The sequence below is a fragment of the Salvelinus sp. IW2-2015 genome, linkage group LG19 (assembly GCF_002910315.2).
Source record: "Salvelinus sp. IW2-2015 linkage group LG19, ASM291031v2, whole genome shotgun sequence".
NCBI classification, from domain to species: domain Eukaryota; kingdom Metazoa; phylum Chordata; class Actinopteri; order Salmoniformes; family Salmonidae; genus Salvelinus; species Salvelinus sp. IW2-2015.
In genome coordinates this window covers 340,570-368,536 of record NC_036859.1, presented here as the reverse complement: position 1 = coordinate 368,536, position 27,967 = coordinate 340,570, and the positions used below count along the sequence as shown (strand labels likewise).

General features: G+C 40.7%; 1 long non-coding RNA gene across 7 annotated transcripts in view; it reads left to right on the top strand.

Moving 5' to 3' along the window:
* Nucleotides 1-27,967, top strand: part of LOC111979275 (uncharacterized) — a 74,182-nt gene that overhangs the window by 5,472 nt on the left and 40,743 nt on the right. For 6 of the 7 annotated variants that reach the window (XR_002879301.2, XR_002879299.2, XR_011481557.1 and 3 more), the window contains exons 3-4: nt 139-218; nt 16,067-16,139. This is a non-coding gene — a long non-coding RNA (uncharacterized lncRNA). Of the gene's footprint in view, nt 1-138; nt 219-16,066; nt 16,140-16,380; nt 16,577-27,967 lie in introns of those variants that run through there. The other variant, XR_002879298.2, reaches the window with a different exon arrangement.

The window sequence follows — 27,967 nt, the reverse complement described above, 5'->3', positions numbered from 1 at the left end:
GCCACTCTTCTTGTTCATTCTGCATTGCATTATATTACAGTTCCGATGTAGTGAAATGCAGAACGAATGAGCATAGTGGCTATATAGAGAAGAAAACCCAATTCATTACATGACCTCCATATCAATTCTCCATTGCAGGTAGATCTGGGAAAGTAGGAGCTGCAGATGCTGCTCAATTCCTAAAGAAATCAGGCCTCTCAGACAGTACCTTGGGAAAGGTGAGTAGCAGGGACCAACGCACACACGTTGTGTTGTCACGATACCAGAATTATGACTTCGATACCAGGTTTAGTATCACGATACTCGGTACCGAAACGATGCCATTATATTCAATTTCTTTCAAAAATTAAACACCATATTAAATAACAGAAGAATATCAGAAATGTCTTTATGCAAAACAATATCTGAGACTCTTTGTTACTTTACAGCCTTATTCTAGAATGGATTAAATCATTTTTTCCCCTCAATCTACACACAATACCCCATAATGACAAACAAAAACTGGTTTTTAGAAATGTTGGCAAATGTAATCAAATAAAGTCTAATATCACATTAAAGTATTCAGACCCTTTACTCAGTACTTTGTTGAAGCACATTTTGTAGCAATTGCAGCCTTGAGTCTTCTTGAGTCTTGTAGAGTGGCCAGACGGAAGCCACTCCTGAGTAAAGGCACAGGACAGCCTGCTTGGAGTTTGCCAAAAGGCACCTAAAGGACTCTGACCATAAGAAACAAGATTTTCTTGTCTGATGAAACAAAGATTGAACTTTTTGGCCTGAATGGCAAGTGTCACATCTGGAGGAAACCTGGAACTATCCCTACGGTGAAGCATGGTTGTGGCAGCATCATGCTGTGGGGATGTTTTTCAGCAGCAGGGACTGGGAGACTACTCAGGATCGAGGGAAACATGAACGGAGCATAGTACAGAGAGATCCTTGATGAAAATCTGCTCCAAAGCACTCAGGACCTCTGACTGGGGCGAAGGTTCACCTTCCAACAGGACAACGACCCTCTGCACACAGCCAAGACAGCGCAGGAGTGGCTTCAGGACAAGTCTCTGAATGTCCTTGAGTGGCCCGGACTTGAACCCAATGGAACATCTCTGGAGAGACCTGAAAATAGCTGTGCAGCGATGCTCCCAATCCATCTTGACAGAGCTTGAGAGGATCTGCAGAGAAGAATGGGAGAAACTCCCCAAATACAGCTGTGCCAAGCTTGTATCGTCATACCCAAGAAGACTCGAGGCTGTAATCGTTGCCAAAGGTGTTTCTACAAAGTACTGAGTAAAGGGTCTGAATACTTATGGAAATATGATATTTCAGTTTAGATTTTATAAATTTGCAAAAATGTCTAAACCTGTTTTTGCTTTGTCGGTTTGGGGTATTGTATGTAGATTGATCCATTTTAGAATAAGGCTGTAACATAACAAAATGTGGAAGTTGTCAAGTCAAGGGGTCTGAATACTTTTTGGTAAGTTCCAAAATTACATAAACACTTTGAAGCTCATTTCTGAAGCTTCTATAGGCCTATTGCAAGAGTCTACACACCATAGAAATACAATGGCTTTTACCAGCATACTACGATTCCCAGAGTGCATTTCAACTGCCACTCAAACGCGAAGTAGTATAAATATATTGATGTCTTAATTTATGAGTGCATTTCACATTACTTTTGTGTTGTCATATTATAATGCTTACATGAATGACATGCTGAATATATGTTCATGTCATTGTTACTCAAAAATAATGCAAATGTAGTTGCTAGTAGAATGTTACAATGCGAAAGTCATGTGTAAATGTTTTTTTTATGTTTTGCAACTTAACCTCCCTTGCACTGCATTGTAAAACTTTTGCGTAGTTTTGGTAGGCTGCCCTTCATCATCTGCTCTGTAAGCAAAGTATTCCCATAGTTCGTTTCTGGAGTCAGCTTTGTCAACAAGCAGCGGGCATGTGTAACCGATGTGAAATGGCTAGCTAGTTAGCGGTGGTGCGCGCTAACAGCGTTTCAATCGGTGCGATGGGCAACGATGCTTCGTGGGTGACTGTTGTCTGTGTGCAGAGGGTCCCTGGTTCGAGCCCAGGTAGGGGCGAGGGGACGGACGAAAGTTATACTGTTACACATGGAGGTATGTTTTCGTTAGAAGCCATGCTGTCAAAAAAAAAAAAATCTCCCTTTTGTGTGCTTCTCAAAAGTGGATCGCACTGTCAGCTTCAAGCGAAAGTTGCCTGGCTAGTTTACTACTTACCCCTTGAGAAGATTCCGACAAATTACTAGACCGATTTGATCCTCTCAATCTGTATATGACGTGAGAAACATTTGACTGAAGTACCGAAAGTAACATATATATTCTAGTGCTGAACCGTTTTTCATGTTCTGGTATTGAAAAGGAACCAGGCTCTGAGGGGTGGCCAGTCCTCTTCTGGCTGTGCCCGGTGGAGATTATAAGAGTATATGGCCAATAAGGCCAGATCGTTCTTCAAGATGTTCATAGATGATTAGCAGGGTCAAATAATAATCATTGTGTTTTATAGAGGGTACAGCAGGTCAGCAACTCAGGAGTAAATGTCAGTTGGCTTTTCATAGCTGAGAATTCAGAGGTCGAGACAGCAGGTAAACTGCTGAGATAAACTGAGATTGGGAGATGGAGAGGTAATGTATTAATATACCCACGATTATCATAATACATTAACAAAATGGATCAGTGATTTGTATTTTCCTTCAACTTTCTGAAGAGTTAAAGCAGGAATACCCCTGTGTGTGATGATGCTAATAATGATAGCCGTCTTCTGGAAGATGGAAAGGCTTTCCCTAAAACCTTCTATATTAACTACAAAGTAGCTAGTGCATGCCTGGTATCATGATCATTTGCATCAATCCAGTGGCGATTTGTTTAGAAAACTCTGCAATCACGTGTTCTACAGAAACGCCGCTTACCAAAGTCTTTTGCTACACCCAAAAATGAAAATTATTAGATTTTTTTCCAGACCTCTCCTGATGTGATTGAAGCATTGTTGTTTTTCTACTGAGTAAGTGTGATTTTTTTTGAGAGAGAAAACGTAAAAAAGGGTGATATCTGGAAAAATAAAACGGAGTAAACTGAATTTGGGGGAAAACTAAACGGAAGTAGGCAAAAAAATCTAACTTATTTTATTGGGCTCTACATATGCTCTTAGATATCTTTCTGTGCAACCTGACATTTTAATTTATTTGGCAGCACCAGTGCGACGAGGAAAAAATCACCCAGCTAATAATTGTTATAATGATAGGCTTCACTGTGCAGTTGTGCCCTAGAGCCAAAATTTTGCGCAGATTTGTTCAATCCAAAGCCTACATGTAAAGAATATTAGTGATTTTGAATTTATTGCAACTTTCTGAAGATGTAATGGCATGGGAAGGCCTGTGTCAACCACTTTGTGTAGCTAGTTGGCGACACCGAAACAGTCATTTCTAAAGGCTTTCCCATTCAAAATTAAATAATAACTGCAAAGTAATCTTAGCTGGCAGAATATGATATCTTGATGATTTGTATCAATCGGGTGGTCTTTTTTTTTGCAAACTCTGCCATTGCTCATTCAGTACAGAAACACCGCTAGCCAAACACCAGCCTCTTGAGGTGCACAATTGAAATTCATTTTTAATTTTGTATTTATTTAACTAGTCAAGTCAGTTAAAAACAAATTCTTATTTACAATGACGGCCAAACCCTAACTAGGACGACGCTGGGCCAATTGTGCGCTGCCCTATGGGACTCCCAATCACGGCCGGTTGTGATACGGCCTGTAATCGAACCAGGGTCTGTAGTGACGCCTCTAGCACTGAGATGCACTTAGAGTGCTGCCCCACTCGGGAGCCCATGAATGTGCAACAATACACAAAAATATTTTTTGATATTTTCTTACCCAGACCTCTACAGTAGACTCGTTATAAAAAATAGTCACCTTTATTTAACCAGGTAGGCCAGTTGATGCTTAAAGTTAGAGAGGGAGATATAAGACTCCAACTTCAGAGATTTTTGCAATTCGTTCCAGTCATTGGCAGCAGAGAACTGGAAGGAAAGGCGGCCAAAGTAAGTGTTAGCTTTGGGGATGACCAGTGCAATATACCTGCTGGAGCGCGTGCTACGGGTGGGTGTTGCTATGGTGACCAGTGAGCTGAGATAAGGCGGCGCTTTACCTAGCAAAGACTTATAGATGACCTGGAGCCAGTGGGTTTGGCGACAGATATGTAGTGAGGGACAGCCAACGAGAGCATACAGGTCGCAGTGGTGGATAGTATATGGGGCTTTGGTGATAAAACAGATGGCACTGTGATAGACTACATCCAATTTGCTGAGTAAAGTGTTGGGGGCTATTTTGTAAATGACATCGCCGAAATCAAGGATTGGTAGGATAGTCAGTTTTACGAGGGTAAGTTTGGCGGCATGAGTGAAGGAGGCTTTGTTGCGAAATAGGAAGCCGATTCTAGATTTAATTTTGGATTGGAGATGCTTAATATGAGTCTGGAAGGAGAGTTTACAGTCTAACCAGACACCTAGGTATTTGTAGTTGTCCACATATTCTAAGTCAGAACCGTCCAGAGTAGTGATGCTAGTCGGGCAGGCGGGTGCGGGCAGCGATCGGTTGAAGAGCATGCACTTAGTTTTACTAGCATTTAAAAGCAGTTGGAGGCCACGGAAGGTGTGTTGTATGGCGTTGAAGCTCGTTTGTTAGCACAATGTCCAAAGAAGGGCCAGATGTATACAGAATGGTGTCGTCTGCGTAGAGGTGGATCAGAGAATCACCAGCAGCAAGAGCGACATCATTGACATATACAGAGAAAAGTGTCGGCCCACGAGAATTGAACCCATAGATACTGCCAGAGGTCCGGGACAACAGGCTCTCCGATTTGACACACTGAACTGTGTTATGTGGTTCAAGAATCGTTGTGGACTTGGAACATCCAATTTAGTTGGTTTTCTATAAAAATAAAAAAGTGTCATTTTGAGAGGGAAATTCCGAAAACCTGAAGAAAGTAAACTATGTGTAAACTATGTTTTCTCTTCGTTTTTGGTGTTTTTTGGCGAATTTATGTATCGGCTGATAAGAATTCTGAGTGGCTGGTAGAACCAGAAAGTTTTTAGTTTAGTTTTTAGGCCCTGTTAAACCATTTCTTGGGTCGTTCCGAAACCACCATGGGCATGTGTTTGCACCTTGTTCAGTCCTGTTAGCTCATTAGCTACCAGCATATCTATACATTTGGGGGCACAGAAAGAAGGGAAACGGGGACAGCTTCTTTAGAAGGTCAATGATCATTGCGTTGAATGATCTCTTGCGTGTCGTCACTCTTGAGGCTCTTAACCTCTCTTGGGCACGTGAGACGGTAGCGTCCCACCTCTTCAACGGCCAGTGAAACTGCTGGGCGCCAAATTCAAATACAGAAATACTCATTATAAAAATTCAGAAAACAAAACATATTTTACATAGGTTTAAAGATTAACTTCTTGTGAATCCAACCACGGTGTCAGATTTTTAAAAATGCTTTACGGCGAAAGCATACCTTACATTATTTGAGAACATAGCCCACTAGACAAATCATTACAAACAGTTGCCAGCCAGGTAGAACAGTTACACAATTTAGAAATAGAGATTTAATGAATCCCTTTGATCTTCATATTGTTGCACTCAGCAGACATTAATTTACTCAATAAATGTTCCTTTTGTTCAATAATGTCTCTTTATACCCAAAAACCTCAGTTTTGTTTGCGTGTTTTCTTCAGTAATCCACAGGCTCAAACGCAGTCAAAACAGCAAGACAAAAAAATCCAAATTGTATCCGTAAAGTTCATAGAAACATGACAAACAATGTTTATATTCAACCTCAGGTTGTTTTTAGCCTAAATAATCGATAATATTTCAACCGGACAATAACGTCGTCAATTTAAAAGGTAAACAAGAAACGCACTCTCTCGGTCGAGCACAAGATAAAGCTCTGTGACACGGCAGGGTCCACTCATTCAGACTGCTCTTACTTCTTCATTTTTCAGAATACAAGCCTGAAACAATTTCTGAAGACTGTTGACATCTAGTGGAAGGCATAGAAACTGCAATTTGAGTCCTAAGTCAATGGATACTGTAATGGCATTGAATAGAAAACTACAACAACAACAAAAAACTACTTCCTGAATGGATTTTTCTCAGGTTTCCGCCTGCCAAATCAGTTCTGTTATACTCACAGACACTATTTTAACAGTTTTGGAAACTTTAGAGTGTTTTCTATCCAAATCTACCAGTTATATGCATATCATATCTTCTGGGCCAGAGAAGCAGGAAGTTTAATTTGGGCATGCATTTCATCCAAAATCCCGAATGCTGCCCCCTATCCTAGAGAAGTTAAAACCTCTCTAGGCTAGGGGGTGGTATTTTCACGTCCGGGTGAAAAGTGTGCCCAAAGTAAACTGCCTGCTACTCAGGCCCAGAAGCTAGGATATGCATATTATTAGTAGATTTGGATAGAAAACACTCTGAAGTTTCTAAAACTGTTTGAATGATGTCTGTGAGTATAACAGAACTTATTTGGCAGGCGAAACCCCGAGGACAAACCATCCAGGATTTTTGTTGTTGTTGAGGTCACTCTTTTTAATGGGATTTCTATGGGGATCTAGTTCCTATTGCTTCCACTAGATGTCAACAGTCTTTAGAAATTGGTTGATGTTTTTCCTTTGTGTAATGAAGAAGTAGGGCAGTTCAGAACGAGGGTCGAGTGAAGTGTACTGTTTGTTAGAGGCGTGTGACCTGAAAGCTCGCTCCACTTTGTTTTTATCCGCTATTGAACGCAGTTTATCCCGTCTTAAATTTGATCTATTATTTACTTTAAAAAATACCTAAAGTTGTATTAGGAAAGTTGTTTGAAATGTTTGGACAAAGATTACAGGTACCTTATTAGATATTTTGTAGTCTTGTTGCGCGAGTTGGAACCGGTGTTTTTCTGGATCAAACGCGATAAATAAATTGACATTTTGGACATATAACGACGGAATTAATTGAACAAAAGGACCATTTGTAATGTTTATGGGACATGTTGGAGTGCCAACAAAATAAGCTCTTCAAAGGTAAGGCATGAATTATATCGTTATTTCTGAGTTTCGTGTCGCGCCTGGCGGGTTGAATTATGATTGTGTTTGTTTGATGGGGTGCTGTCCTCAGATAATAGCATGGTTTGCTTTCACCGTAAAGCCTTTTTGAAATCTGACACGTTGGCTGGATTTAACAACAAGTGTAGCTTTAATTTGGTGTATTGCATGTGTGATTTCATGAAAGTTTAATATTTATAGTAATTTAATTTGAATTTGGCGCTCTGCCATTTCACCGGATGTTGTCAAATCGATCCTGTTAACGGGATTTGATCCCTAAGAATTAAGGTGACAGAGTTGCATTTTCTATGTAATGCATCTCAATAGGTAGTCCTTTTACACAATGTAGCTTTTTATATTAAACACATTTCTTTATTGGAGTTTAATATTAGTTTCTAGAGCACAACATGTGCTTCAAAAGTAGCTAGAATTAATATAGGCCCAATATGCTATTTAAGTGATAATGCTAGATAAGTTGGTGTTTGGAGGATATATTGGCACGTGTGTTAGGCCCGAGACGAAGTCCTTCAAACACCGGCTTATCTGTCATTATCACTTTTATACAGTGGGTTACCAACATATTCATATAATGATTTACATATTTTAATTGAAAACAACATGATTTTGATTAATTTATTTATACTAAACTTAACATGTGTAAATGTTATGTTCATACAAATATTTACACAAGATTCAACAACTAGAAATGGAATAATGTGTTCCCTGAACAAAGGGGGGGTCAAAATCAAAGTAACATTCAGTATCTGGTGTGGCCACCAGCTGCATTAAGTACTGCAGTGCATCTCCTCCTCATGGATTGCACCAGATTTGCCAGTTCTTGCTGTGAGATGTTACCCCACTCTTCCACCAAGGCACCTGCAAGTTCCTAGACATTTCTGGGGGGGCACTGATGGAGGGATTGTGCGTTCCTGGTGTAACTCGGGCAGTTGTTGCCATCCTGTACCTGTCCCGCAGGTGTCATGTTTGGATGTACCGATCTTGTGCAGGTGTTGTTACACCTGCACACGATCAGCTGTCCGTCCTGTCTCCCTGTAGCGCTGTCTTAGGCGCCTCACAGTACGGACATTGCAATTTATTGCCCTGGCCACATCTGCAGTCCTCATGCCTCATTGCAGCATGCCTAAGGCACGTTCACGCAGATGAGCAGGGACCATGGGCATCTTTTGTTTTGGTGTTTTTCAGAGTCAGTAGAAAGGCATCTTTAGTGTCCTACGTTTTCATAACTGTGACCTTAATTGCCTACCGTCTGTAAGCTGTTAGTGTCTTAACAACTGTTCCACAGGTGCATGTTCATTAATTGTTTATGGTTCATTGAACAAGCATGGGAAACAGTGTTTAAACCCTTTACAATGAAGATCTGTGAAGTTGAATTATCTTTGAAAGACAGGGTCCTGAAAAAGGGACGTTTCTTTTTTAGCTGAGTTTATTTCATCATAAGATATAGTCCCGACACAAATCTAAGGTTGTTACCCAAGCCTCCTGGTCGTTTGTTTCATTGGTTCAGTTGCTAGAGACTGACCCAGTCGTTCAGTCTTTTTGTTCTGTATCTATGGATGCGACACAGTCGTTCGTTCTAAATGTTCCATTGCCATACTGGCTGGCAAAGTTCTTATCCCTTGCTTGCTAGCTGGCTGGAATGCGGTTTTAACCAATCAGCATTCAGGATTAGACCCACCCATTGTATAATGAAGTGATAATCCCTGAGACGCCAAGGAGCATATGGAGGATATATTGGCACAGATGTTGTTAGGCCCCAGACGAAGTCAAGGGCCGGCAAATGGTGAATGGCGCCAATACTGTACACTGTGTCCTCCAAACACCGTCTTTGAGGGCATTGTCACTTATGTAGAACGGGTTACCAACATATTCAAATAATGATTGACATATTTTCATAAACTTTATTTTGATGAATTTATTCATAGTCTTTCATCATTCCATAAGATATAGTCCCGACACAAATCTTGGGTTGCTACCCAAGCCGGCTGGTCGTTCGTTCTATCGGTTCGGTTGCTAGAGATGCGACTCAGTCCTTCAGTATTTTTGTTCTGTGTCTGGATGCAACCCGTTCGTTCTAAATGTTCCATTCCTATACTGGTTGGTAATGTTCTTATCATGCAGCCAGAATAACAGCGAAGTACTCACTTTTGCATTTGTTTAAGCTGTTTTCTAGTGACATTTATTTGGATAAATGAGCTAATGACGTGCGATTTCGCCTGGCATTGAAAATGTGCTCACTCGTCAGGACACTGTTGTTCAGAGGTGCAAGCCAACAGCACAGGTAACACAATCACTTCATGCTGAAGCTGGAAAGACTGCAAACTAGCTGCACTTTGTTTCGTTGTGCCTTTTTTCAATTGACATTTCTTTGTATATACAGTTGAAGTCGGAAGTTTACATACACTTAGGTTTGAGTAATAAAAACTCATTTTTCAACTACTCCAGAAATTTCTAGTTAATCTATAATTCTGGCAAGTCGGTTAGGACATCTACTTTGTGCATGACACAAATAATTTTTCCAACAATTGTTTACAGACAGATTATTTCACTTATAATTCCCTGTATCACAATTCCAGTGGGTCAGAAGTTTACATACACTAAATTGACTGTGCCTTCAAACAGTTAGGAAAATTCCAGATAATGATGGCATGGCTTTAGAACCTTCTGATAGGCTAATTGACATAATTTGAGTCAATTGGAGGTGTACCTGTGGATGTATTTCAAGGCCTACCTTCAAACTCAGTGCCTCTTTGCTTGACATCATGGGAAAATCAAAATAAATCAGCCAAGACCTCAGAAAAAAATTTGTAGACCTCCACAATTCTGGTTCATCCTTGGGAGCAATTTCCAAACGCCTGAACGTACCACGTTCATCTGTACAAACAATAGTATGCAAGTGTAAACACCATGGGACCATGCAGCCGTCATAGCGCTCAGGAAGGAGACGAGTTGTATATTATCACTTGTCTCTCTATTATGCGTGAGAATAGTCGGGAAGAGATTTCTTAAATTAAAATAACTTGGAGCTGATTTCCTGGTGTTTTTACAATCTTTTATGTCCAACAATGAAAATCCCCCCCACCAAAATAAGTTTTTGTTGTTTTTTTTTTGCTCAGAAAACTTGGGGTCAAATAAAACCACCCACGGGCCAAATTTATCATACGGCTGCCAGTTGACGACCCCTGATGTATAGAGTAGAGTAGGCTATAGGCCAGGGTTCCCCAACTGGTGGCACACGGGTCGAATTTGGCCCTGAGGTGGTTTTATCTGTCCACCCAAGTTTTCTGAACTTTGTAATTCGATTTTTTTATTCTCCAAAAATTGTTTTTTTTAATCTTTTGGACATAATAGACTGTAAAAACACCAGGAAATCAGCTTCAAGTGATTTTAATTTAGGAAATCTGTTCCCAAGTATTCTCATACAAATGTAAGCATAATTTGAAATGATTATATTTTAGTCAAATATTATATATTTTTGGGCTTCTTGCTGCGGTCAATTTGCGGTTTGTAAATTATTTTCAGTTATGTTCCGGCCCCCCGACTATCCAGACAAGAAAAAAAATGGCCCGCGGCTGTCTATATAGTTGACGATCCCTGCGATAGGCTAAATTGGATAAGTTTCTTCTTTCTTTTCATGGGAAAAATTTGACCTTATTTAAACACATTTCATGCAATTCTACTACGTGTTATATGACTGGAGACATTAGTAGAATCTTTTTTAATATGACAAATGTCGTGGCAATTTCCTGTATTACCAAATGAGGAGAGTTACAAACCACACACCAGTCAGAGTTATACTTAAACTTCACCTTTAATAATAATTAAGCTTTTGCAATAGCATTTGACTCTCAACAATTCACTATCTCTAATGAAAAGTTCAGAGTCTCAATATAATGGTAACTGAGATCTTTTATAGCAAAGATACACCCATCTCAACTTACATGACGAACCACAGATCTTAGGAAAACTTCACAAAGGGCCTTTTACTTGAGAAAGGAGTATCCCATAGCCAGATAGCATTAGCTATAAATTATCGTTCAGTTTGGTCTCTAAGACGAGGTTCTAATCTCGTTCCTGGTACTTCATAGTACCAAAACATTACCTCATCCAAGGCATAACTCAATTGTCAACTCTATTCTCCCATCTCAAGTAAACCCACTCTTCTCCCCACTCCTGGACAAGCTCACTGAGGGGAGTGACTTGCGCACAGACATTGTGGAGCCAAGAGATAGTTGGTTACCCCTTAATCACGCCATCCCTTCACATGGTTTAACAGATACATTCACATATGAAGACAATGTTCCATTCTGACCGCTCCCTTTCTGATATTCTGCATATTACCAGAGACATGTAAAAGACAAGCCTGACCTCTCCCCTCTCTGGGCCCCAAGTGACTTTTCACTAGCTGAGAATTCTAAATAAAAAAATAATTCCATATATTTTAGTAGGCAATATGTAAAGACTAGATTAAATTAAGAATAGTCTGATGGATAAGAATTTTATTAACTGCTTGTCAAATTGTGAATGAGATGAAATATGTGCAACCTGCGCAAGTAACAGCAGATCTCATGCCTTTCATGCGACTTTTTTCAAATCATCATTTGTCGCATCATGTATTAAAAATCAAAACATATAGCCTGACGTTTGTATCAAAACTAAAGTTGCATAAATAACTCTAAATTAAGCATATAGGGAAGACCTGTTTCTTTGTTAACTGCTAAACACACAATTGCCCATGTGAGCACTCCCTCTGAAATCATTTGGGGAAAATATCCTTTAAATTTGATTCAGCTTTGTTCAATTGTATTCTTCATGCTATAAAATAATGCCACGGAATTCTAAGCAAATTTTGTCTGCTAAATGAACTAGTGTAGCCCATGGCATAGCCAGATCAGGGCCTAACATAAGGACAATTTAGAATATGCTATTCTGCTCTTCTGAAATAGGCAAAATTTTCTTATCATGTTTCTTTACACCTGTCTAAAATAAATGATCAAATCAAATCAAATTTTATTAGTCACATTCACATGGTTAGCAGATGTTAATGCGAGTGTAGCGAAATGCTTGTGCTTCTAGTTCCGACATGCAGTTAACCAACAAGTAATCTAACCTAACAATTCCCACAACTACTACCTTATACACACACACAAGTGTAAAGGGATAAGAATATGTACATAAAGATATATGAATGAGTGTGGTACAGAACGGCATGGCAAGATACAGTAGATGGTATAGAGTACGGTATATACATATGAGATTGAGTTACTGTAGGGTATGTAAACATAAAGTGGCATAGTTTAAAGTGGCTAGTGGTACATGTATTACATAAGATGGCAAGATGCAGTAGATATATAGAGTACAGTAATAATACATATGAGATGGGTAATGTAGGGTATGTAAACATTATATTAAGTGGCATTGTTTAAAGTGGCTAGTGGTCATTTTTACATAATTTCCATCATTCCCATTTTTTAAAAGTGGCTGGAGTTGAGTCAGTATGTGGCAAGCGGCCGCTAAATGTTAGTGGTGGCTGTTTAACAGTCTGATGGCCTTGAGATAGAAGCTGTTTTTCAGTCTCTCGGTCCCTGCTTTGATGCACCTGTACTGACCTCGCCTTCTGGATGATAGCGGGGTGAACAGGCAGTGGCTCGGGTGGTGTTGTCCTTGATATCTTTATGGCCTTCCTGTGACATCGGGTGGTGTAGGTGTCCTGGAGGGCAGGTAGTTTGCCCCGGTGGTGCGTTCTGCAGACCTCACTACCCTCTGGAGAGCCTTACGGTTGTGGGCGGAGCAGTTGCCGTACCAGGCGGTGATACAGCCCGACAGGATGCTCTCGATTGTGCATCTGTAGAAGTTTGTGAGTGCTTTTGGTGACAAGCCGAATTTCTTCAGCCTCCTGAGGTTGAAGAGGCGCTGCTGCGCCTTCTTCACAACGCTGTCTGTGTGGGTGGACCAATTCAATTTGTCCGTGATGTGTACACCGAGGAACTTAAAACTTTCCACCTTCTCCACTACTGACCCGTCGATGTGGATAGGGGGGTGCTCCCTCTGCTGTTTCCTGAAGTCCACATCAATCTCCTTTGTTTTGTTGACGTTCAGTGTGAGGTTATTTTCCTGACACCACACTCTCGAGGGCCCTCACCTCCTCCCTGTAGGCCGTCTCGTCGTTGTTGGTAATCAAGCCTACCACTGTAGTGTCATCCGCAAACTTGATGATTGAGTTGGAGGCGTGCATGGCCACGCAGTCGTGGGTGAACAGGGAGTACAGGAGAGGGCTCAGAACGCACCCTTGTGGGGCCCCAGTGTTGAGGATCAGCGGGGTGGAGATGTTGTTACTACCCTCACCACCTGGGGGCGGCCCGTCAGGAAGTCCAGGACCCAGTTGCACAGGGCGGGGTCGAGACCCAGGGTCTCGAGCTTGATGACGAGTTTGGAGGGTACTATGGTGTTAAATGCTGAGCTGTAATCGATGAACAGCATTCTCACATGGGTATTCCTCTTGTCCAGATGGGTTAGGGCAGTGTGCAGTGTGGTTGCGATTGCGTCGTCTGTGGACCTATTGGTCGGTAAGCAAATTGGAGTGGGTCTAGGGTGTCCGGTAGGGTGGAGGTGATATGGTCCTTGACTAGTCTCTCAGCACTTCATGATGACGGAAGTGAGTGCTACGGGGCGTAGTCGTTTAGCTCAGTTACCTTAGCTTTCTTGGGAACAGGAACAATGGTGGCCCTCTTGAAGCATGTGGGAACAGCAGACTGGGATAAGGATTGATTGAATATGTCCGTAACACCACCAGCCAGCTGGTCTGCGCATGCTCTGAGGACGCGGCTGGGAATGCCGTCTGGGCCTGCAGCCTTGCGAGGGTTAACACGTTTAAATGTTTTACTCACCTCGGCTGCAGTGAAGGAGAGCCCGCAGGTTTTGGTAGGGGGCCGTGTCAGTGGCACTGTATTGTCCTCAAAGCGGGCAAAAAAGTTGTTTAGCCTGTCTGGGAGCAAGACATCCTGGTCCGCGACGGGGCTGGTTTTCTTTTTGTAATCCGTGATTGACTGTAGACCCTGCCACATACCTCTTGTGTCTGAGCTGTTGAATTGCGACTCGATTTTGTCTCTGTACTGGGACTTAGCCTGTTTGATTGCCTTGCGGAGAGAATAGCTACACTGTTTGTATTCGGTCAATGCTTCCGGTCACCTTGCCCTGGTTAAAGCAGTGGTTCGTGCTTTCAGTTTCACGCGAATGCTGCGGTCAATCCACGGTTTCTGGTTGGGAATGTTTTAATCGTTGCTGTGGGTACGACATCGTCAATGCACTTCCTAATGAACTCGCTCACCGAATCAGCATATTCGTCAATATTGTTGTTGGACGCAATGCGGAACATATTCCAATCCGCGTGATCGAAGCAGTCTTGAAGCGTGGATTCAGATTGGTCGGACCAGCGTTGAACAGACCTGAGCGCGGGAGCTTGTTTTAGTTTCTGTTTGTAGGCTGGAATCAACAAAATGGAGTCGTGGTCAGCTTTCCGAAAGGGGGCGGGGGAGGGCCTTATATGCGTCGCGGAAATTAGTATAACAATGATCTAGGGTTTTTCCAGCCCTGGTAGCACAATCGATATGCTGATAGAATTAGGGAGTTTTTTTTTAGATTAGCCTTGTTAAAATCCCCAGCTACGATGAATGCAGCCTCAGGGTGTGTGGTTTCCAGTTTACAAAGAGTCAGATAAAGTTCGTTCAGGGCCATCGATGTGTCTGCTTGGGGGGGAATATATACGGCTGTGATTATGATTGAAGAGAACTCCCTTGGTAGATAATGCGGTCGACATTTGATTGTGAGGAGTTCTAGATCAAGGTGAACAGAATGACTTGAGTTCCTGTGTGTTGTTATGATGATCACACCACGTCTCGTTAATCATAAGGCATACCCCCCGCCCCTCTTCTTACCAGAAAGATGTTTGTTTCTGTCGGCGCGATGCATGAAGAAACCAGCTGGCGCACCGACTCCGTTAGCGTCTCTTGAGTTAGCCATGTTTCCGTGAAGCAGAGCACGTTGCAATCCCTGATGTCTCTCTGGAATGCTACCCGTGCTCGGATTTCATCAACCTTATTGTCAAGAGACTGGACATTGGCGAGTAGTATGCTAGGGAGTGGAGCGCGATGTGCCCGTCTCCGAAGCCTGACCAGAGACCGCCTCGTTTGCCCCTTTTACGGCGTCGCACAGGGTCGCCGGCTGGGATCAGATCCATTGTATTGGGTGGAAGGCAAACCACTGCCTCCGTTTCGGGAAAGTCATATTCCTGGTAGGAACGATGATGAGTTGACGTTAATCGTATATTCAGTAGTTCCTCCCGACTGTATGTAATGAAACCTAAGATTACCTGGGGTACCGATGTAAGAAATAACACATAAAAAAGCAAAATACTGCATATTTTCCAAGGAACGCGAAGCGAGGCGGCCATCTCTTTCCGGCGCCGGATGTTATCACATGGTGGATGGATTTATTGTGATGGTGTGGGCTATATTAAATGGCTTTATTTCTTTTTTAAATGTAGATGTTCCAAAGGTCTGCATCAGTGGCTTGTGGGCTATGCATGGACCCAGGAGATGCTAAACGTGTTTATGTTAATAGACCGGTCAGTTACCATGAGACCGGCAGTAATTTGCATGACAATCACCAGTTGACAAAATGCATGACCACCACAGCCCTAATCATACCACACTCAAAGTTGCTTAGGTAATTTTACGTTCAATCGGACTGTAACTGAATGCCTTGATGCCTGTCTGCTTGCTTTATATAGCAAACCACATATGTAGGAGCGATCCGTTTTTGTGAATGGGCTGGTGTACCTAATAAACTGGCTGGTGAGTGTTTATAACACACAGGATAATCAAATTTTTGACTGCACTGGGCCTTTAAGTGTTTTTATCTTCCTTTCATTGTCTCTGTCTCAGCCCAGTGGCAGTCCATTTGATTGCAGTGCTCTCTTCACCTCCCACAGCTCCTGGCCCAGCCCCAAGCCTACAGGTAAGCAGGGTTGGGTATAAGATGGGAAATTTACTTTTTGGTCCACCAGCCACTGTGGCAGGTAGATGGAAAAATCTACCAGCTACTCACATTGTTTACCAGCCAAAATATATTTTGCCATAAATACACCAAATATCACAAATAATGGATGAGCATGCTTTATAATGTTTCTAAAACAATAGATGTATTTCTAGTTTCTGGTAATGTTGTTCAATTCCCCCCCCCTTTTTTTTTTTTACAGGACTCCAATGTTAAAAGTAAATAATTTAGATAAGAGATTCTTGAAAGACGGGACAACCGGTACATTTTTCCCACATTCTTCTTAGTATTAACATTTTAAATATATATTTTCATAGACCAAATATGTCTGCTATCACACCATGTAAAGAAGAAACCTTTTCATTCTTAAATCTTTCCATAAAATGCAACTAAATTAATTGATGTTGCCTCCATGTTTATTGTCCAACAAGTGTTTAAAGGTGTTTATTGTTGATGTCTTACATTAGATTATTAAAATGTGTAATAAAAATCTCAACCTTTTATTTATTTTATAGCGCTTTGTAAAGCTCCAGGGCATATTTCCTTAGCAATTTGGCATGCTTTTCTACGTTTATAAAGTATACATTATCCCTTATATATAGCACAGAAAATACTTGAATAGCTTAAGCAAACAACCAGCAAAATGTCCTTACACAGCTCTCTGGTCTTGGCCATTGTGGAGAGGTTGGAGTCTGTTTGATTGAGTGTGTGGACAGTGTGAGAGTGTGTCTTTCATACAGGTAACGAGTTCAAACAGGTGCAGTTACTACAGGTAATGAGTGGAGAACAGGAGGGCTTCTTAAAGAAAAACTAACAGGTCTGTTAGAGTCGTAATTCTTACTGGTTGGTAGGTGATCAAATACCTATGTCATGCAATAAAATGCAAATTAATTACTTAAAAATCATACAATGTGATTTTCTGGATTTTTGTTTTAGATTCCGTCTCTCACAGTTGAAGTGTACCTATGATAAAAATTACAGACCTCTACATGCTTTGTAAGTAGGAAAACCTGCAAAATCAGCTGTGTATCAAATACTTGTTCTCCCCACTGTACATTTAGCAATGTTCTGTGAAAACACGCCAATAACATAGCCTCGCGAGCATTAGTAGCGAGGCTAATGTTAGCTAGCAAACGTTACAACAGCCAGAGGTATATGCACAGAAAATGGCTAGCTAATGGTCGTTAACTAACGCTCAAACCACCTAATTCTGATAGGTTGTCCTATTTAACCTGAATGACCATCAAATTCATAGTTCGTAACGTTTGTTACTTACCGTTTTCAGTCAGCCAAACACCCTTAGTTTGTGGAAATAAAGTTAGCTGGTTTCCACCCAGTCAGTCACTAAGTCGCACTACCTGGGGCGGCAGGTAGCCTAGTGGTTAGAGCGTTGGGCCAGTAACCGAAAGGTTGCTGATCGAATCCCTGAGCTGACAAGGTAAACATCTGTCGTTCTGCCCCTGAACAAGGCAGTTAACCCACTGCTCCCCGGTAGGCTGAATTTGTTCTTAACTGGCTTGCCTAGTTAAATAACATTTTAAAAATAACAAATAGAATACTTTTTTAAGTTGCCAGGTCTCGACACTTGCTCAACCTTAATAACCCAGCACCAACAATCCAACCTTTTTTTTACAGAAAACAACTAAACTATTGACCCAATGCCTGCAACCCAGCAATTTGGATATCCAAACAACCCAGCATGCAAGAAGTCTTGACCTGTCTGGTGCACACACATTTCTCTGTCCTCAGTTTGATTGAAGGCTTCAATCTGTATTTTTCCTTGTAACTGATTGCTTCTAGAAAGAGAGAAGGAACAACACGATCAAGATGAGCTAGCTCCTACTAGTGTAAAGCAATGAAAGATCTAATTGAAAGACCTAATTTTTACAAAGAATGAATTACATTTATGAGAATACATACATTTGCTTACCTTATCAATCTCTTTTTTTATCCATCTGCAAAAGTGAAGTTTTGCTTTGATGTCAAATAAACTCATATTGTTGCTTAGCTGTTGTTAGCTAACATGCTACTGAACCATGACACTAGGATTTTGACATGGTATTAAAAGGCAGCAACCTATTCACCCCAAAATGTTTTTAGTTAGCTAACAACCTATCACATTATTAATTGTGCAACAATATGATAGCTAGCTAAGCGCTAGCAAGACAGTGGCTCTGACAGATTGAAACTGGTATCAACAAAATGTTTCACTCTATCCCATAAAACAAGACATTGCTAACTAGGCATCATTTAGCTAATAAAATGTTTAAGTTTATTAGGAAGTGTAATAAGTTAGACACTCACCACACAACATTGGTAGGTAGGTAGTTAGCTAGCTAGCTATCTAAATAGCTTGGTTTCCATTTTGAATAGAGATGTTTCTATTCACCCTGATTGGTCATCAATGGTTACTGGTCTTGGAACTCGTGTTCACCAGAAACGGTTTCTGGTAAACTGTTTGCCATTAGTGGAAATAAATGTTTTTGCCACAGATTGAATCTTGAGAGAATTGTCTGCCAGAAAAAAACCTCTGGCGAACTGTTTGCCATTCGTGGCAATAAATATTGTTGCCAAAGGTTTGCTGCAGATTCACCACTAGTGGCAAACTTCTGGCAAAAAAAATTGTCACACTTTCGTTTGCAGCAAATATGCCACAAACTATTTTGTAAGGGATCCTTAAGATCCTTAACTAGCGTTGAAAAGGTTAATCCATTCCATCCATTGAAAATCTCTCTCCCTAATTTTTTTTATCATGCTTGTGACATCAGTAGGCTACTAGACTATACTTTCAAATGGACCGAGCATGTTGCCTACACACGCACACATTAGGGTTTCTGTTAGCCGGTAGGCCTAATTGCCGGCTTTTGGCAAAAATAAATAAATGAAAATGCGATAAATAAAATTGGAGCCAGCCAAATTGTCCCGGAGAGGCTGTCTATAGCGAATTCGTGCTTCAGCAGCACTCCTTGCGCGCAGGTGCGCCTGCTGCTGAGAGAGCTAGAAAGGAGCCTTACCTAGGCTACTGTTGATTTTGAAGATGGAGGCCTTTTTCATTGATGTAAAACCAAAGTTAGAGAAAAAAGGACTATGCCTAAAGTGAACAATCTACAAGAGGAATGTCCTTAGTTTTAATATTGTGGTGGACTAAGATGAGAAGAACGTTGGCGCGGCAATATGAAGGCTACTGTGCAACTCGCTATTCAGGTAGGATGCAATTTTGGAACTTGCATGTATTTATAATAATTTGTTTTATCATTTATTATTATTGTATATCATTGTCATTATTGTAAACCAAATAATTGAAACCCAGTTCTTTAAATATGCAAAATGTGTTTTGTCTAATTATGTTGAGGCATTTGTTGGCTAAATTAAGTTTTATATGTCTTTTTAATTGTGTGATATACAGTGCCTTCGGGAAAGTATTCAGACCCCTTGGCTTTTTCCACATTTTGTTAGGTTACAGCCTTATTCTAAAATGTATTACATTGTTTTTTATCCCCCTCATCAATCTGCACACAATACCACATAATCACAAAGGAAAAACAAGTTTTTTAGAAAATGTTAATTTATTAGAAATAAAAAATTGAAATAATCACATTTACTTAAGTATTCAGACCGTTTATTCAGTACTTAGTTGGAGAACCTTTGGCAGCGATTACAGCCTCGAGTCTTCTTGGGTATGACGCTACAAGCTTGGCACAGCTGTATTTGGGGAGTTTCTCCCATTCTTCTCTGCAGATCCTCTTATGCTCAGTCAGGTTGAATGGGTAGCGTCGCTGCACAGCTATTTTCAGGTTGCTCCAGAGATGTTCAATCGGGTTCATGTCCAAGCTCTGGCTGGGCCACTCAAGGACATTCAAAGACTAGTCCCGAAGCCATTCCTGCATTGTCTTGGCTGTGTACTTAGGGTAGTTGTCCTGTTGGAAGGTGATCCTTAACCCCAGTCTGTGGTCCTGAGCGCTCTGGAGCATGTTTTAGTCAAGGATCTTTCTGTACTTTGCTCTATTCTTTCCCTCAATTCTGACTAGGTCCCAGTCCCTGCTGCTGAAAAACATGCCCACAGCATGATGCTGCCACCACCATGCTTCACCGTAGCGATGGTGCCAGGTTTCCTCCAGACGTGGAGTTTGGCATTCAGGCCAAAGAGTTCAATCTTGGTTTCATCAGACAAGATAATATTTTTTCTCATGGTCTGAGAGTCCTTTAGGTGCCGTTTGGCAAACTCCAAGTGGGATGTGCCTTTTACTGAGGGGTGGTTTCCATCTGGCCACTCTACCATAAAGGCCTGATTGGTGGAGTGCTGCAGAGATGGTTGTCCTTCTGGAAGGTTCTCCCATCTCCAAAGGAATTATGGAGCTCTGTCAGAGTAATCATTGCGTTCTTGGTCACCTCCCTGACCAAGGCCCTTCTCCCTGTTTACTGAGTTTAGCTGGGTGGACAGCTCTAAGAAGAGTCTTGGTGGTTCCACTGTGTTCTTGGGACTTTCAATGCTGCACATTTTTTTTTGGTACCCTTCCACAGATCTGTGCCTCTACACAATCCTGTCTAGGAGCTCTACGGACAATTCTTTCGACCTCATGGCTTAGTTTTTGATATGACATGCACTGTCAACTGTGGGACTTTATATAGATAGGTGTGTGCCTTTCCAGATAATATCCAATCAATTGAATTTACCACAGGTGGACTCGAATCAAGTTTTAGAAACTAGAATGATCAATGGAAACAGGATGCACCTGAGCTCAATTTCAAGTCTCATAGCAAAGGATCTGATTACTTTTGTAAAGTCGGTATTTCTGTTTTAATTTTTTGTTAATGTGCAAATAATTCTAAAAAACAGTTTTTTGTTTTGTCATTATGGGGTATTGTGTGTAATTTTTTTAATTTGGACAAAGTCAAGGGGTCTGAATACTTTCCAAATGCACTGTGTGTGTATGTATGTATATATATATATATATATATATATAATCATAAGCCTGTGTATGCAATGCCCTGTTGCCTTTAGTGCTCAAATCTCCGACAGCTGAACCGCGAGGTGACAGTTATTGTTTTTAGTAAAAAAAAAATATTTACATATTTATTTTTTTAAAGGCTATAAAGTTTTCCTTATGCTACATATCAAAACACAATAAATAGTGTTTTTGTAATTTGTTATAGGCTATTTAAGGACACGTAAATGTGGCTCATTTGACCAATATTCCTCGTTTATTGATGGCGCTGGCTGAGCCAGGTCTGATCTGAATGCATATGGATGTCCGGTAATTTCTCAAATGTCCGATAAATGAAAGTCTTTCCGGTCATGTCCGGCACCAAATTTTTCTAACAGAAACACTGAAACACACACTGGCAAAGATTTTCTGCCCGGCAGACAACCCCTGCTTGTGACAATGGTGATTTCAATATTTTTTGTAAAGTAGATAACTTTACAGACCATGAGTGACCTTGTTGCCCTACATGTAATGAGGACATTCCTGATTAAGTTAGGCTTTCAGACAAATCTGACAGTTGACCAAATCTCTGGACCAATTTTTTTAAATTCCCGAGAGTGCTATTTCAAGAAACTACATAAGATCCTTTTTCAGTGAATATTAATTTGAACTATTTTATTTAAACAAATTAGCACTTTTTGGAGCTATTGAAATTGGGATCCTTTGCTCCAGACAAGGGAATTTCCAGGCATAGAGCCTGCAGTGGTTGCTCCACTAAAAGTTTTGTGATTATGCTACGGTACTTAGAGGTAATTTGTGGTTAGGTACGGTACCCTGCGTCACCACTTCATTGCTCCAGACCATCGCAAGGGGGAGTTAGAGCACTGATTATGCTTTTGGGTCCTACTGTGTCTCTGACAATGAATGGGTGACATAAACCTAAATAGAAACTGATAATTGTGCACGACCTCAGTATTACTTACCAAAACTGTTGTTACACCTTCCTGTATTTTGATACTTTGTGGATGTGGCCTCCCCAGTGGCACAGCTGTCTAAGGCACTGCATCGCAATGCAGAATGCGTTGCTACAGATACCCGTGCCGGCCTCCACCGGGAGACCCATGAGGTGGCTTTTGGCGGAGAGTCACGTCAGATTTTTCGATATGCTGTAGGCCTACCGTAGACGACATGAGTCTCACTAGTGTTGAGTAATGTGCTAATAAAAATTGTGTAAGTCTTATATTTTTAAAGAGCATATTGAAGTTAGAAGCAATAGGATTTGAAGCAATAGCCTACAACTATTTTAGCACCGTTTTGTGCTGCTCTGAGACAAGCACAGGGACTGGTCCTTGATAAATCAATGAGATTTTTATTTTGACTGATTCTCCGTTTGGATATTGGTTAGACTACAATTATGGTGTAGAAATGTTACGCTCTTAGTGTAACCTTACTTTAACAAGGCAAGTCAGTTAAGAACAAATTCTTATTTACCAGGACAGCCTACTCCTTCCTCCCCATCGGGGAATTGAACCTCGGTCTTCCGCATGCCCGCACGACATAGGGATTCTTTAGCTAAGTAGCCCAGTACTGTAGCCTCCTGACCATCAAGTTGTACAGCGCCATATTTTCCATTCCATCCTAACAGAAACCCAGAGGGTTTTTTGTTTTTTTTTGGAACAGAAACACCATATTATTAATGAAATTAATTAAGCAAAATTTCTTAAAATTGGTCCCATATACTATGTTCTTACAAAAAAAGGTTTTAAATTCTCTAGTACAGCCACTATTGAAGGCTATCAAATGCTTGTCAATGATGCCCTCTGGTGGTCAAACTAGCACTAACTAGCATTAATGGTACCAGTGGTTGGCTCTAAAATAATGTGGCATAAAATTCTGCGGCACCACGCAAGCTGTGCTGCAGTACGCTGCATCTTTTAAAGAACGAACCACTGGACATGGAAATGAATAACATTACTTATCTTTTGAAAATTCCAAAAGCAAATCTTTCCTCTTAGAAAATTCTCCCAAATGTAATTTTTGAGCTAAAATAATGCAAAAAAAATATTAAAATATGATTGTCCCGACTTTCAAAAATCCCTAAGGTACAATAGTAAAAACAGATACAGTTTTACAACTGAATATCAAGAATCAACAAAGTGCCTACCATGCTACAAAATGCGGAGTGATGCATCTTATTTGTTATTGTAGTTCAGGGCTGACATTTTTTACAAGGAGTGCATACGTTGAAATGTAGGCGCACACAAATACATTTAGGAGCAAAATTAAAGTATTTGGGTGTTTTACTGATAAGAAACTACTAAAAGGTTTTTGGAGTGTTCCATGTTCAATCAAGCACAATGTACACGCAAATATTTGAGTCATTAGGTAAGAAGTTTTTTGCTGCACCTTTAATGGGTGGTGCAAAAAAAACATGGTGACAGGGCACTCCATGTCTGTCAGAGATGTGAATCTGTGTCTCTTCACTACCAGCAGACAGTTGCAGCAAACTCAAACAAATATTGAAAAACAACCTAGCTTGTGAACAAAACAATGTAATTATCCAAGAAACAAGAGGACAAAGTCACACTTTAGTAGCCTTTCAGGTCAATTAATTTATATTTGGGATTTGTATAAAATAAAAAAATTCTCAAATGCAGAGGTAAGTCAAGTTTATTTGTCATACAGAATGCACATTGTAGACATGAGCAGTGTTTACTTACTTGTAGGTTCACCTCTCAATGCGACAACAATATGTCGTTATCAATAAAAAGTCACAATAAGGTGCAGAGTGTTCGATTTGCCTGCTGGGGGCCAAGGAGACCCCCATCTCCGCTAAAACCATTGACAACTGTGTGTCATTTTCAAGGGATTGTTAAATAACATTCACTTTTTGGTTGTAATATCATCACCTCTTGAAGAGCATAGTCAGAACTACACATTTATCCCCAGCAGCCTAATCGAACGCACTGCATCGTATTGTGACATTTTATTGATAATGGCCTGTAAGAATAGAACAAAAGGAGTAGTAAAGTAATACAATCAAAGATGGAGCTCAATGGAATAAAAATAGATTAACGTAGCTGAAGTATAAATACAAGGAAGGCACTCAAACGAATGTACAGTCCAATATATACTGTAGCTACCTCTCATCTGCTGTACACAACCTTTATTTTACACCACACACACCACGTTGGCACTAAGAGCTAGTCCAGGGGTGGGCAAACTACGGCCACATCCGGCCTGTGAGCCCATTTAATCCAGCCCAAAGGAGGTTTGAGTAAAAATATACAAATTACAAATGATTATTTTAGGTTAAGAAAGCACTTCAGGCCTCACTTATGTCTAAAACTGTTCTATTTTTTGTACCTACAGTACCAGTCAAAAGTTTGGACACCTACTCAATCCAGGGTTTTTCTTTATTTTTACTATTTTCTATGTTGTGGAATAATAGTGAAGACATCAACACTATGAAATAACACATATAGAATCATGTAGTAAACAAAAAATTGTTAAACAAATCATGAATATATTTGAGATTCTTCAAAGTAGCCACCCTTTGCCTTGACAGCTTTGCACACTCTTGGCATTCTCTCAACCAGCTTCATGAGGTAGTCACCTGGAATGCATTTCAATTAACAGGTGGGCCTTAAGTTAATTTGTGGAATTTATTTTCTTGATCCGTTTGAGCAAATCAGTTGTGTTGTGACAAGGTAGGGGTGGTATACAGAAGATAAACAGAAGATTTTACCCTATTTGGTAAAGTCCATATTATGTCAGCTCAAATAAGTTGAGAGAAATGACAGTCCATCATTACTTTAATACATGAAGGTCAGTCAATGAGGAACATTTCAAGAACTTTGAAAGTTTCATCAAGTGCAGTCGCAAAAACCATCAAGCGCTATGATGAAACTGGCTATCATGTTGACTGCCACAGGAAAGGAAGACCCAGTTACCTCTGCTGCAGAAGATAAGTTCATTAGAGTTAACTGCACCTCAGATTGCAGCCCAAATAAATGCTCCACAAGAGGAAATTCAAGTAACCGACACATCTCAACATCAACTCTTCAGAGGAGACCTTCGTGAATCATGCCTTCATGGTCAAATTGCTGCAAAGAAACCACTGCTAAAGGACATCAATAATAAGAAGAGACTTGCTTGGGCCAAGAAACACGAGCAATGGATATTAGACCGGTGGAAATCTGTCCTTTGGTCTGATGAATCCAATTGTGAGATTTTTGTTTCCAACCGCCGTGTCTTTGTGAGACGCAGAGTAGGTGAACGGATAATCTCCACATGTGTGGTTCCCACCGTGAAGCATGGAGGAGGAGGTGTGATGGTGTGGGGTGCTATTTGCTGGTGACACTTTAGCTGTAATGATCTGGTGTAAGGTAAATTACATTTAGGTTGAAAACTAACTAGATAAAACTGACTTTTCAGCACCTTATCAGTTATTGAGATCATGTTCCGTGTTTTACAACAAGCTGTCAAAATATCAAAACAGTAATTCGGGGGGAGTTTCACAAGATTTAGAAGCAGAACAGAATAATCATACCCTTATCTCTAGATCATTAAGTGAGAGAGAGAAAGTCAGTTGAATTGTGCAAGATTTCTTGAAGAAAAACTTGTTCATTCCTGCCCTGGTTACATTTAGACTTTATTTCTTGGCATTAGTTAATGGCATCCAATTTAAACTCAGTGGCTTCATATTTTCCTGTGGCTTGGTCTATATTTAGTAGGCTACCAACGCATTTAACTGCTGGCCAACTAAAAATAACCCTGGAAAAACAGGAGGCGCAGCGTAGGCCGAACATAACAGAAACTGTGTTGTGTGTGTGTCCAGCACACCAGAACACTGGCACCACTGCTTTAACCACTTCAGCTCTCCTCTGCCCTCTCTCTCCTTCCTCCTCTCTATCCCCTGTACATTCCCTTGATCCCCTACTGTTGAACTGGTGTGCATTATGGACAAATCTCCGCCAGATTCAAATTGGAAATCATGATGAAATAAGAACCTATGATCTGTGAACCGGACATGATGCAGCACATTTGGTTTTCCCTCAAATATGGAGTATGTCAATATTCTGAAATATACATTTTCACATTCATTTGTTCAACATAAAAAAATATTATTATTAATATCTCAAAACTACCCTTATTGATTTAGCCTGCAAAAAGACACACTGAGTGTACACATTAGGAACACCCTCCTAATATTGAGTTGCTTCCCACAGCTGTGTGAAGTTGGCTGGATGTCCTTTGGGTGATGGACCATTCCTGATACACACGGGAAACTGTTGAGTGTGGAAAAACACAGCAGCATTGCAGTTCTTGTCACACTCAAACCGCTGCGCCTGGCACTTACTACCATACCCCGTTCAAAGGCACTTAAATATTTTGTCTTGGCACACATACACGATCCATGTCTCAATTGTCCCAAGGCTTAAAAATCCTTATTTAACCTGTCTCCTCCCGTTCATCTACACTGATTGATGTAAATTTAGGTGACATCAATAAGGGATCATAGCTTTCACCTGGATTCACCTGGTCAGTCTGTCATAGAAAGAGTAGGTGTTCTTAATGATTTGAACACTCAGCCTACTCTGGAAATGTGAAGAGTACACTATCTGGTACTTTTAATAATATAACCCATTTTATACATAGAAATTTACATTATAAGTCATAAACCAATCACAGCCCTCCTTTAGGATTGGACATTCAACCAGTCACCAGCAGAGGGAGTTCCCTTTGAATCAATTTTCCCATTCACTGTGTTGGTGGCGCTCATAAAATTGATCATACCTTCAGACCTAGCAGAGAGTCCACTCTGCAAATTTGATGTACTTGTAGAGTATGTTGTTCCAAACAATGTCTTAAAATGAACAAAATCAAAAACTGTAGTTTTTAGATATTTATTTTGAATAAATTAATTATTTTGAATAAAAAAATGTTGAATAAATTAATAAGATTTTTTACATTTCAAAATCAAGTCATGCTCCATATATTAGAGCACACTATAAGGGATATATTATAATGACACCAATATGTTGTCTGTATCATGTACGGTTCACATATCATATTGTATTACAGGAGGCATGTCATTGATTCACGTCACCCCGCTCCTCCGCTCTCTCCACTGGCTTCCAGTTGAAGCTCGCATCCGCTACAAGACCATGGTGCTTGCCTACGGAGCTGTGAGGGGAACGGCACCTCCGTACCTTCAGGCTCTGATCAGGCCCTACACCCAAACAAGGGCACTGCGTTCATCCACCTCTGGCCTGCTCGCCTCCCTACCTCTGAGGAAGTACAGTTCCCGCTCAGCCCAGTCAAAACTGTTCGCTGCTCTGGCACCCCAATGGTGGAACAAACTCCCTCACGACGCCAGGTCAGCGGAGTCAATCACCACCTTCCGGAGACACCTGAAACCCCACCTCTTTAAGGAATACCTAGGATAGGATAAAGTAATCCTTCTAACCCCCCCCCCCCCCTTAAAAGAGTTAGATGCACTATTGTAAAGTGGTTGTTCCACTGGATATCATAAGGTGAATGCACCAATTTGTAAGTCGCTCTGGATAAGAGCGTCTGCTAAATGACTTAAATGTAAATGTAAATGCATGTATAGGTCTAAAATGGGCCTAAAATGGCCACTTTCATCATGATGTTCTAAAAAATAGATTGTGATTACAAATATAAAAAGCATTTCAAACATACTTCCTCCCTAATGAAGTTTCTATGTGACAATTGCCAGAACAATCTGAGATACCAACAATATTTCAGCTCCCGCGGGCATGGAATCGCCCTTATGCCTTATTCACTGAAAGAGGAGAAAGTTGGTTTAAATTAGGGGTAACACACTCCTACGCACCT